General features: G+C 38.4%; 1 protein-coding gene across 1 annotated transcript in view; it reads left to right on the forward strand.

Annotated features, from left to right (window-relative positions):
- The first annotated feature begins 12,841 nt into the window (after positions 1-12,841).
- Positions 12,842-13,688, forward strand: part of LOC139716165 (uncharacterized) — a 172,228-nt gene continuing 171,381 nt past the window's right edge. Inside the window, exon 1 of the mRNA XM_071627725.1 lies at positions 12,842-13,156. The gene's annotated coding sequence lies outside the window, so the exon portion shown is untranslated. The remainder of the gene's footprint in view (positions 13,157-13,688) is intronic.

Consider the following 13,688-nt stretch of genomic DNA (forward strand, 5'->3'; position numbering starts at 1 on the left):
TCATGAGGTCCCCTTTAAATGAAGCCGGTGTGGCTATTAATACGGTTTGAATGAGAACAGCAACCGCCAAGACGAGCAACTTAGCCTTATGCCTAACTACAACTATAACTAGCGGATGAAAGTTTATTCTGCCGCTGCGGCTGGTTTGGATTTCGCATAAGTTTTTGTGTTTTGTTTTGTTTTTTTGTTGGGAAAGGAAAGGAATTTGAGGTTAAATGATATGTTTGGAAAGTTGAGATGAGATTAGTATTATGCACTGTAATATTATGGGTGAATGGGTAATTGAAAAAAAAATGTAGAAATGTTTGTTTATAATTTTTGGTTTTAGGTTGAAAAAGATTTATTATAATTTATAGTTGTAAATAAGATGGGTTTTGATAATGGGGAGGGGGTATGGGGCACAGAGGCAAATAAAGATTAACGTTGGTGAAGATTTGATGAGTTGATGATGATGATGATAATAACGTTTATGTAGGTTTTTTTGTATATATGTATGTATATGCATATATATAGGCCTATATATGTATTTGTATAATTTATTATATTATATTTCAATGCGGATTATTGTATTAATACTGTGGAATATAATTATATCACTGTTGTTATTGTAACACAGAAATAGTATATGTATTGATTTTTTTTTATTGATTGATCACCGGTAATATTTGATATTTTATGTGTGATATGGGTTGCAATAATGTAAACTCTAATATTGTTGTTTTGTACCCCCATGTACGTGTCTAAACATGCCATTCGTTTTGAATGAAACGGTGGACCTGGTTCTTTTGTATACTTGTTATTCTCACACTTTCTTGAACTTGAATAAAGTCATGATTAAACAACATTGGAGCGAATCAACATGCTCAATACATGTCCTCGATTCCGTCACGGCCGACATTCCGCTCTTAAAGTAGCTGAAAATAGGTGTGGTGATGGTGGTGGTAGTTGGAGGAGGGGCGAGGAGCATTCAACCAGGGAGGTGAGTCCCCGATGCAACCGATCCAAAGTGACCTTAATCCCACTTGTTACGAAACAAGCACTAACAATAGCTTTCGCTCCCTGAAAGAACGTTGAGATTACGACTTAGGGCGGACTATATGACGTTCACTTTCATACAAAGAATTAAGTTCTAAACGCCGCGGCGCAAGAACTGTAAGTAGCACGCAAGGTCGACAAACTTTTGTCATAAAACGAAATCAACAAAGAGACGAGACTGTAACGATACAGCAGACGAAATAACTTTTCCCGGTGCACCGTTTACACAATGTTTTACCGCTCTGCGTATCAGACCAACTTCATTCCTTGCCAACCTACATATTACAGGCTCCTTTACTGCATACGACAGCAGTAGGGGGGAAAAAGTAGTTATAATAGAGTCCCCTGTGATGTCACTACCAGAGTCCAGAGACGTCCCTTTATTGTTATGTAAATTAGCGAGGCAGCCCGCACAGTGCATGATCGGAGGAGAGGGGCGGACAAAAATCCTGACAATTGCCGATGTCACGCTTTTTCGCTCCGCACCTGACATGCCTGAGGTAACCACAGAAAGTTATTGAGCGGAAGCTCTATTGTTACGACGAACGAGGGTAAACTCAGCTGCCCGCACAGACCCATAGGGAGGGACTTCGGTAGCCACTTTGGTTCCAGTGGACAACTGGCACATCTCCGTTGCAGGATACTAAACGGACGTCGCCAGCTGTGTTTCGTTGAGGCCTACTAATATTGCGCGGAGTATCTTTTGGGAAGTCAGATTCACTTTTTTGGATATTATATAGTGGTGCGGGCGAACAGGAGCCCAACAGGGTGAGTTGATTGATTTCTTTGAGGTATTATCATCGCGTTGCATCTCTCGTGTTCTTTTTACATCCCCATCAGCTGATTCATTTGTGCGTGACTCTGGGTCTAAACTCCCCAGCGGGACATGATAGTCTGCTCTAATGCGGCTATCTCTATCGCACTTCGTCTCTCGAAAATAAAATCTCATCGTACACCGTTGCAGAATTATTATGATATTCATGCAGTAATTGGGAAATCGTGTAAATACGTAAGGGCATCCCTTGCTCTACCACTCACGGATCGTAAGTAAGAAGTCGGAAGAGGGGAAAGTTTACCGCACTCCGTTTGGATTTTCTTCCACAGCATCACAGCAACTCCACGAGCCAGCCAGCAAGCTCGTTCTTTCCCGGATGCAAGTTCCCACCGGAACAACCTCCCACGAGAAACTGTAACTTCCGAGCGTTTAGAAGTTATCAAAATTATTCAAGTTCAATATGCAAAAATGTTCAAAAATCTAACCCAACTAGTGCTCCCACTCTCTTCAGTCGTGAGCAACCCCTTTCTGGGGCGCGGAACGTTTTTCGAGGGGAGGGGGAAGGAGAGGGGACCTTCGGGACCGGGGGTCAGGGTCAATGGTTATACCCTTTACTCCTTTTCACGGCCCCTACAATGTACAAGGTACAGTGCACACAACACTGATGCTCAAAAACGCAATGTCACTGCAAGTACAGATTGATACTCGAATGAACAGCGGAAAATCAAACAAACGCGGGCCCAAAAAAATCTCGGACTTGAAATTATTAAAAAAAAAAAGTTGTAGAAGTGATTTGTTTTTTCCTACGACAGGCATAGGCCCTAACCGTAGTCACAATCGGATTTTGCATATAACATTAGGGAATTATGGCATGAAAAGCTCCTGAAATCTCTCATTGTCGTGGACATTTAGTGAATATTCACTAATTTCTTTTCTCCAACGAAGCAAACACATGTGAGTCCTATAGTAGGCTAAATCATGAAAATATGGACGGGATAGTTGATCAATAGTTGATACAGATATGATAAATGAAACCGTACTTTACACATTGAAGTAGAGAAATACATAACAAGGATATTCATAAATATAATACAAGGTCACATGATCTTATGCGTATATCCAGAATTTAACGGGATAAATCGTTGTTTCAGCAACCTATTCGTTACATCGACAGTGAACTAGTGTCTCGCCAAACAGTCACAAAAATGTCCATACATTAAAGGTCTTTCCTTACGAATATAACTTGTTTATTTTTTTTTCAATTGCTATACATGTATTTGATAACCTACAATCAATGAAATCAGAATTCATAGTAAGTATGGTTATAGTTTAACTTGAGCTGTATACAGTGTACGTATATATGCACTTTTCTTTCCGTCGCTTTTGTTAATCCCTGCATGTGATGTATTTGATTTGATTTGATTTGATTTGATAATGGTTTATTGAAATAAACATGCAAAGTTGTAGCCTGAAGGCTAAATTATAATGCATCACATCGAAAAGCATATCAATAACATCAAACAACGTGCAATGTATGAACATTTCAAAAATGACAAAACCCGTTACATTAACACTTCTACTTCTACTTCTACGTGGATACTCAGCAACGTCCAAAACTGGATATATTACGCCGAGGTGTAACTTGAGTGCATGTGAAGCCGGTGGTGCATAATATGTACAAGTGCAAGTAAAAAAAACATCCCTTGGAGCTAGTTGGATGAGATGAGTGCCCTGAAGACGTCCACGGATGGAGCTGTGATGACGTCTACCGGCAAATCATTCCACAGCCTTACAGCTGTAGGCATGAAAGAGTATTTAAACACATCTTTGGTAGAGTATGTTGTTAGAGGCTGAAATCTAGCTGGATGATAACTTCTCAATCTCGTGTTGGACATTGGAGAGAGATAGTTGTCTTTATTGATTGCAATGAGGTTGTGTGATATCTTGTAGAGCATGATTTTGATGGCGTTTTCTCTTCTGGATTGGAGCAGAGCCCATTGTAGTGAATCAAGTTTTGCAGTTACACTCTCAGTATGTTGGTATATGTTCTTCACAAATCTGGCAGCTCTTCTCTGTATGGCTTCGATCTGGTTGATGGAGGTCTGATGGTATGGGTTCCATACAGTTGAGCAGTACTCCAGCTGTGGTCGTACTAGAGAGACGTAAGCCTGTTCTTTTAAGTGTGGGTGACATCGTTTGAGATTTCTTTTAATGAGACCAAGCATCCGATTTGCTTTCAAAGTGATGTTATTTATATGAGTTTTCCATGTGAGCTTTGAGGTGAATGTTAGACCCAATTAGTAAGGGTATTCAGTCACAGATGAGAGTTGTTCCACACCAAGATGGTAGTCAAAGCCAACATTGTTGCGTCGGTGAGAGATTTGCATTACGTGGCACTTATCTGTATTAAATGTCATCTGCCATTTAGCTGACCAGGAGTCCAGCATATCAAGATCTTTCTGGAGAGCTCTGCAGTCCTCAGCATTGTCTATTACCCGATACATTAGACAATCGTCGGCAAAGAGACGTATTGGGGATGAAACAGAATCTGTTAGGTCATTAATGAAAGTGAGAAATAATAAGGGTCCGAGTACGGTTCCCTGCGGGACACCTGAGATGACATCTGTCCACTCGGAGGCTTCACCGTCGACCACAACACGTTGGGATCTTCTGGTAAGGAAGTTTTCAAGCCACTTCCAGAGAGGGCCACGTATTCCATAGTGATGTAACTTTAAGAGTAATCTTTGGTGTGGGACGCGATCAAACGCTTTTGAAAAGTCTAAAAAGATTGAATCCACTTGTTTTTTGTCATTCAGGGCTTTAGAAAAATCATGAGCTGTGATGATGAGTTGAGACTCACAGGAGTGTCCGGGACGAAAACCATGCTGGCTGTCAATAAGGACATTGTGTTTATCGTAATGGTCCATCACTTGGCTAAAGATGATGTGCTCAAGGATCTTGCATGGTATCGATGTTAAAGAGACTGGACGATAATTGGACGCTACACTGCGATCACCCTTCTTGAAAATAGGGTCTATGTTGGCAATCCGCCAGTCATGGGGTACCTCACCGGTGTTGAGAGACTGCTGGAAGATGAAAGTTAGCAGTGGCGCTATTTCTTCTGCCATCTCTTTAAGTATTCTAGCTGGAACTAGATCTGGGCCTGTGGCTTTGATGATGTTCAGACCTTTCAGCAACTTGCAGACACCATCGTTAGATATTTGTATCTCTTCAATACTAGGAAGTGAAGTATCACCCATCGAAGGTAAATTGCTCTTGTTTTCAGTAGTAAACATAGATTTGAATTGATCGTTGAGGATGCCTGCTTTCCCTCTGCTGTCTGTTACTGTTTGATTTTCCTGTATCAATAGTGGTATGCCAGTGTTGTCTTGTCTCTTGGCTTTGATATAACGCCAAAAATTCTTCTTATGCTTGTCATCGGGGTCTGTAAGCATACGGTCAGTGTAAGACCAATATGCAGCCCGAATCTTCTTTTGAACATTCTTCCTGTATGATTTGAAGTTACCCCAGTCTTCATTGGAGTTGGAAGATTTTGCTTTCCGATACATTCTTGCCTTTTTCCTAATCATTCGTTTAATAGATGGAGATATCCATGGTTGGCCAGCATGAGACCTTGAGAGCTTTGACGGAATATTTTTGTTCATTGACTGCAGAATGAAGTTTTTAAGTACTTCCCAGTTCTCATAAACAATATACAGCATCATATCAAAACAATAACCAATTCATACCAATTATTATACAAAATGAATGATATTAATACTTAAAAATTGATTATTATTGATATTTGTGGGCGAAAGACGATGTGAAACGTTTTGCCACCTTCTTCAATGTATATTAATTGTTTTAATTTTTCATTGTTATGATTTGATATTGCAGGGGATAAATATTGCTCTAATTTAGATTGAAATGAGTTATTTATTTACCATGTACATGTACATGATGGCTGTAGGACGTACTCGGGCAAACCAGTGGTGAGTTGTATAGGGTGGTTTATACGCCGAGAGATATTCGTTATCCCGTAGGTTCGTCATTCCGTCACACACAAATCCCGTATACTACATATCCATTAATCCGAAAAATTACAGTGAGCTCGTTAATCTGGATTTTTTTTTCCGTTTTGGTGGCTTTATTCCGAAACTTCGTTATTTCGAGAGTGTCGAAAGGTTAGTTCCGAAATCATATTTCTTAGTTAAAAAATAAAAGGAAGGTGTGAACAAACAAACTTTCGGAATAGTGAACTAGTATGAGGGGAATAGGGTTTTGTGGGTAGGGTTTATATTTGGCTTCTTCTTCATCTTCTTCTTCCAGTAAAGTACAGACCGCCATTGGCGTATTATCGTACTTGTGCTTGTCAAGTGCCCAGATGAAAAGTGCGAGTAAAAGGATCACTACAGATTCTATATGTGCAGTTAAAAAAGACAGATAGTATACATATGTTTTGTGTGAGCAAGTGGCATGGAACATGTTGAAACAGGGAGGTGGAAGAGACCATCTTCCAGCTCCCTTGTTCTACAGTACCTCCATGTTTACAGCAAAAATGCCCTGTGCGTTAAAGCAAAATCGGGTCAACCCAGCTCTTTGTTATAGCCATGTTGAAGTCTGGTATAGCAGACTTCTCGGTCGCGCAACAGTGACCAAGACCTTACTGTATACACGGAGCGGAGCTGGTAGGAGGCGTCTCATATTTACACCGCGGGAATGCTCGAAGAAAAAAAGCTGCATTGATTTTCATCCGCAGGAATGTGCACGTGATTGTATCAAAGAGTTTGTTCTTCCAATATTCTATAATGTCCATATTGGTCTCTATACAGGCTACTCTGTGTGTGTTCTGTAGTTGCGATCTCCCATCGTTTTCATTGTACATTAAGCGGCATTTCAGCATTATCATGTCTAATTTGCAATTCACTGGAAACGTTTGAAGTGTTTTATGATAAGTTCGGGTCACTGCCTGGTGATATGACCTTGTACTATAGTTTCCAGTGTCTAGACGACAGTCTGGGTAGATCGCCCTCTAGCTTTCGACTTCCAGGGTTGTTATATTGATGGTAAAATGATAAAAGTGAAGTACGTGTTGCCCCCCCCCAAAAAAAAAAACAAAACAAAAACAAACAAACAAACAAACAAACAAACAAACAAACCCCCCCAAAAAAACACACACATATATATATATATATATATATATATATATATATATATATATATATATATATATATATATATATATATATATATATATTTATATATATATATATATATTTATATATATATATATATATATAGATATAGATATATATAATATTATATGTGACAATAAGGCAAATATGAGGATGACGACGATGCTGCTGCTTATGATGACAATATTTATAATAGCTGTAATCATTCAGAAATTAAATATAGTATGTACTTTCACGTCAGGACATTTTCAGTGAGTGAATAAGTTGTGAAAAATTTTCACCGTATAAGAAGGACAGAATCAAGTAAACAAAAATTAACCCTTGAGAACAGCGCTTCTAAAAATGTATGCTTGGCGAACTACTTAGCCGATTACTTTCTGCTGGAAAGTAAATTAACTACACTATAAGAAATGTACTTTTCAAGTAGTGATTCTACAATAGCATTTTGACCGAGTATAAAGATGCATGTTTTTGGTGATGTTAAGATTTTATTGTTGATGTTGATTTCAGCAAATAAGGTATTTCGTTAGATTAACACTGAGATAATCACCACGTTCCGATATACGTCTTTTGCACCATGAAAAAAAAAGAACCATAATGGCATTTGCCCTTAACGCTGATGATTATCTAAATCCCCATATACCATAATGTAATTCATTTGCTATTCTGTCTATTCATCTCAATTTGTCAAACACTGGCATATCCAGCATGACGCTTTTCTTGCCTACTCAAAATTATGAAAAAACAAATCAACAAATACAATCATAATTACTCGATTGCAGGAGCCCTATATAAATAACGCTCACAGGCTATTTGCAGCGGTCCAGCTGTTGTCGAGTTTGCAGATATTAGCGCAGTACAAAATTTGAGTTCATTAAGGAGAAGGTCCCAGCTCGATCCATTGCTACACACTACCCATAATCCACGTACCTCATTATTTCCTTTATATTTTGTGTAACAGGCTTCGGGGGGATTTTGCTTCCCTAGCGCTTGGCTCGCTGTCCAGTGTAAAGAGATTTAGAATTAAATTGATGAGGTTGAAAAGTCTCGCGTTTTTAATGAAGCCCCGAAGAAAGTTTCAACAAATTCGGACGCCGAATAAGAGAATTGTTAAGATTCTACAGGTTAGACCATTGTTTCAACAAGATTTCGACATTAGTCAAAACTATAGTATGAGAAACATGGAAAAGGGGGAAAATATCCACGACTTTATTTTCAATTTTATTTTCAATTTCCGTTATACTTATCTTTATTCTTAACTATTCATTAAAGTCATGGAGCGACTATATATTTATTCTATATATAGAATAGTATCAGCTTAAGGGAAAAGTTTTTGGCGCGCTTGGAATTGTGGGTAAAGCGGAAGCACAGCCACATGCATGCATACAAACTCAACATCATCATTAGATATATCACACAATGTGCAGAAAGTATTCCAAACAGAAATATCCTGTCTGACAAATAACTTAAAGGGATGGAACAGTTTCGGTTGAGATGGGACTTCAAGTTTCCAAAGTTTTTTGACATTACATTTTAGAGATAATGAGACACCTCTTATGAGATATGAAAGAGCGTGTAATTCAAAGAGGAATTCAAAGTTTACTTGATGAAAATTTATCTTGAAATGGCCGAGATATCCATAACAAACCAATCCTAATAAAACGTGAACCTGGGACCCATCTTTTATCAATATCTCTTTGTTTTACTTTGTTTTTGGACATCTCAGCCAATTGTATGCTCTTTAACATAAGTTTCTGAGTCTTTCATAAAAAGTTTAAAGCTAAATCCTCCCCTCAACCAATGCTATAATTATTATCCCTTGAAGTTGTTTGTGTTTTATACTACGCCTGTCATGCCAGAGATATTACGTTTGTATGTCATTCTGCAAAATACATTTTTATCATTTTTCCCTGGTATTGTTGGTATTGGTGGTTTGTTGTACGTGAGAAATTTATGAACTTGGACACGTTACCGCTACAAATTGAGACCAATACAAGGAGACGCGACCGCAAACGTTCAAAACACTGGTCATAGTCTTTCAGAATTTACCAACAGATTCTCTTGAATGCGACTTACAAGTTTATGGTGGTTTTCAAACTATTGTAGTTGTTGCTTTCAGCTTTCCCTTTTCGCCTTTGGTGTAGGTCATGCCGTCCATGTGAGAAACACGTGAATGATTAGTAGACCAAGACAGAAAAGAAAATAAAGAAGGGAGGGTGGGGGGGGGGGGTGGTGGGAGAGTGAGAAAGAGATTATCTTTTTCATGGGTGACCGTGCATGCAAAGAACAATACCGTGGCAGGTTCTACCTATAGGGTCTCTAAAACCCTTTTTTCCCTCCTCCGGAGAGATTTACATATGAATGACGTCAGCTACTGCTTTGCTCGGTTAGGTCAACAAACTTTTCTGCGCGTATCAATACGCAAATAGTTGAAAAAGTTATGGGACCGAACATTCGATAATTGCAAATAAGAAAGTTGCAGAATCGGGCAATCGTGGTAATAGGTCTACGTTGTATTCTTTTTTGTTGCTTCCTACTGATACCACAAGTGGAATTTAGCAAGTTCTTGAATTGTTTTTTTTTTCCTTTCAAGCCGAAAAGCCTTCACTCTGAAGAAATTAGCATGATCTGCTAAGCATTGTTTGTTTGTCTCTGTCTGTTTTTTATGATTTTTTTAAAAGAAAAATGAGGATATGATGCTTGTCGAAGAAGGGAATGACCTGCGATCTCATCAATCACGATAGGACTATCAGATTTTATGGAGTAATATTTATACTGCCCAAACATAGTTAACCTTTACCATGTTTATGTCACAGTAAAATATATCTACTGTGTATTTAACGAATATAATCACGCATACATATTATATTATGCACACATGTTCTCCTCTTCCCTCCTTCCCTCTCCATATCTATCTATCTATCTATCTATCTATCTATCTATCTATCTATCTATCTATCTATCTGTCTGTCCATCTACATCTATCTATATATCTATCTATCTGTCTATCTATCTATCTATCTATCTGTCTATCTATCTAAGTATCTATCTAACTATCCATCTATATCTATCTATGTTATCTGTCTATCTATCTGTCTATCTATCTATCTATCTATCTATCTATCTATCTATCTATCCGTCTGTCTCATATACCTATACACACATATTGTACACATATATACATACCATATATTTATATATTCCGTCTTACAATCTTGAGAAGCGCTTTAGCAAGACTTTCCATATCAGCTATTAAATCGGATTAAAAGATAATCATGCGAAATAAACAAGTATACCTTCCTGAAGCAAGCCTAGATATCTAAGCATGACCAAAACTCATGTTTATTATACGATACCAGACTCAGACATAATTTCCTTTTCAACATGCACACAATACACTAACATTGTATATTTCCATTTGAAACATGTGTGCAAATGTGTACAAAATGTGTATTTTGTATGAAAGAATATAAAAAAGAGTTACCTTTTTCTCACAGAACTCGAGGGCATTAAGTAATTTTGCCATTCAAACGTTATTGTAAGGCTAATTTTTTGGGGGGGATGCTTTTAAGTCATAAATTAAAAGCATCCTTTATGGTTGTGCATGAACACATTCATGATTATCTCATGTACTTCGAGTACGGGCTGTCTGTACAACTTACAAAGTCACGGCGCACGCTTGTGTCAGTCATGTGATTGTATGACAATCAGCGATATAAATAAACACGATTTGATCTTCTTAATATGTAGTATCGCACAGATACTTTTTCAAACTTGAATTGACTGAAAATAAATCATAGGCAATAAATTCCGGTTCACAACCCTTTCAATAAAACAAACACTCGTAACGAAGGGTCTTATACCGAAGGAACTTTTATGTCACACTTGATGTAAATTGTTACAGCATTAACCTTGCTGCGTTTGATTGCGTTGACATTCCTCTGAACAACAATAACAAAAACAAGGATTTATAACTACATACCTATTGATTTAATGATAAAGTTTGCAGGTTATCAGATAAAGGCCATTCTGTCATTTTCCATGTATGAAAAACTAAACAAAACAAAACACACCCGCGCAAAAGCATAATGCAGCTCGCATTATGTTGCTCGCTCCTTTCCAAGTGAAACGAAATAATATACATACATTTATATGCATGCTCGTGCCATCACACATTCGTCGGTAAACATGAATCTTATCATTCGGCTGCCATTAACATATCGGATTGATCGTTCATGTGTGGTATTTGTTCGCATTAATGTAGATCTAGAAGATGGATAGCGATCATTTTAGTATGCACGAATGATAGGAAAATTTATGATGACGTCATACGACAGAAAACGCATGCACGTCATGGTTTCTCCGTAACAAAGGTGGCCCATCAGCAGTGAGTTTTTCACTGCGCATGTGCGTTTGTGTGCGTATGTGTGTGCATGTGTGCTTGTGTGTGAAGAATGGAAAATTCAAAAAAAAATATGTGAAGCAAATGTTGTTGCGTAAGTTGAGAGATAAAAGTCATAGATTGCTACTGTATACATTGTACTACATGTATTACATACTAAAATATGATTTCATAATGCATGTACTACAGCCAACAATTTCCTAAATGGGGTGATCTGTGCAAGGAGGAGAGAGATGATAGTCCGGAGGCCGTCATCCCAATTAAGAACATTGCTTATTGATTACGGTCTCCTCTTCTTGTACTGTCTGACTGTAGGACCTAATTCGCTAATGTGTATATTACATGTATGTTCACATGCTTTGGTAACATGTTTATGCTTTCTATGTTCATATACTGTATCTATTCTTTCATATACCTGTGTGTCTATATCATGTTATCAGCAACATCATACACATTCAGTTTTGTCATTCTTGTAGGTACATTGGTGTTAATTTGTCATATTTTCGTTATTTGTACAAGCGAACCTATAAAATGAAACTGACACTGAAAAGTTCGTATACGATATAAATGTGAAGGAGGTTAAGATGAAAAGTTACCGAAATTTGCCTTTTTTTGTGTGTGTATATATCTCCTCTTAGTGCTATAATGTCAGTGGGAAATTTCCAACGGCATTTTACCTTGGTGCGATGGATAGAAATTTGAACTGTTACCTCTTTGCAAAGAATCTTAAAGAAATAAAGTCATCAAGGTCAATGATCAAGATTAGTGTATTCCAAACAAAATAATTTGAAGGACCGTGTACTTGATGGCGCAATGGTAGGAACTGCGTGAGAAGGAGGAGATATCTCTGTTTGCCGCAAACATGTTGCCCTGATTCAATGAAGTAAGGCACCAAGATTTGGGGCTTGTAAGCACGAAATTTGTTTGAGTTTATTAAGCATGCTCGAATTGAATAAGTGAAAACGAGGGTTAGGGCCTATAGTATTTCATTGACGTAATTATGTGGGTCGCTTGTGCTCTGCTGGTTGCCGTGCAGGTGCGCCGGACCGATAGAAGTAACGAAGGCGACAAGTTCACGGGCTTGCTCAGTATCGTCATACCTGTTTACGGATTTGTAGCCTTGAATATACATCCCACATAATATCGCATTTGCTCTAATTAAAACACCCAATGAGATTATTGGGGTGCAACAAGCCCCCCCCCCCCCCCCCCCCCACTAGTACCCTGTCATGTAGACCTAAATATGCGCATACGCATGGAGTTGTGCTTGAACAGGCGACACAACTATAACAATAAGTTATTTCGGTTAGTGACATTACCAACCACGTGACGCCCTTATGGTACACGGGAGGAAAAACTTTCGTCCACCGAAGTGCGATCGCTCCCTATAGATGACTCTTCACGCGCGGTTCTACATATTATGAACCTGCTCTTGCGGCACGTTCGTCAGCTCTGGTCTTTGATAAGTCACATATAGCACGTATTTTCTCATAACTGCGTCGCGTTGCTGGTAAACACCCAGCAGACTTGACGTTCAGGTGAGAGCACGCACGGCGCGATTTGTGTCGCAGGTCCGACTCGTCGCCCTTATCGAGTGACGTGCCTTGACAGTCCAGCAAGGGAGGAAAGAGTGATAAAAAGAATAGTGAGGAAATATTTTCAAGACGTGGTCTTCCTTTGAGGATCATAACTACGATAAGCTATTTTGGAAGGTCTAGTATAGAGTACCGCGACAAATTCGACTGTTCGGTAAGTGTGCGGGTATAATTGTCATTTGGTTTATTGAATTCGAAAAATTTCTTGACAAGTGAAATTATGGCTGCAACGCGACGCTTTTGAAACTAACAACACTAAGATGATGGATATTAAAATAAGAGCTTGATTTTACATACTTATGGCAAAGATGTTGTTTGGGACAAACCTCCCCTTTCCAAAGGATTATATTTCTCTTATACTAAAGAGCCGAACACTACTGTAAAAAGACCTTTGCGTTTATATTGAGACAGACTGTTGTGAAGTTTCACCTAATTTATGCTTTGTAATTTTGGTATTGTATATCTGCATTTTCCGTGCCATTTTCGTGAGAAACACGAAAAATTGAAATTGAATTGAATCGGAGCTGAGCGACAAGTCAGTGGATATAAAAGTAAATGAAACAAACATATGAAGTAACAAATCCTAATAGCCTCATGCGTAGTCTTGTCAAAGAATTCGGGGGGGGGGGGGATGGGCTTTCCCGAAAAAAAAGGTACTCGTCGTCACCGCTCAAAATGGATCTGTC

Source organism: Diadema antillarum, unplaced genomic scaffold (assembly GCF_040938485.1).
Source record: "Diadema antillarum isolate AM-2024a unplaced genomic scaffold, OU_Dant_1.0 scf00000062, whole genome shotgun sequence".
Classification (NCBI taxonomy): Eukaryota; Metazoa; Echinodermata; class Echinoidea; order Diadematoida; family Diadematidae; genus Diadema; species Diadema antillarum.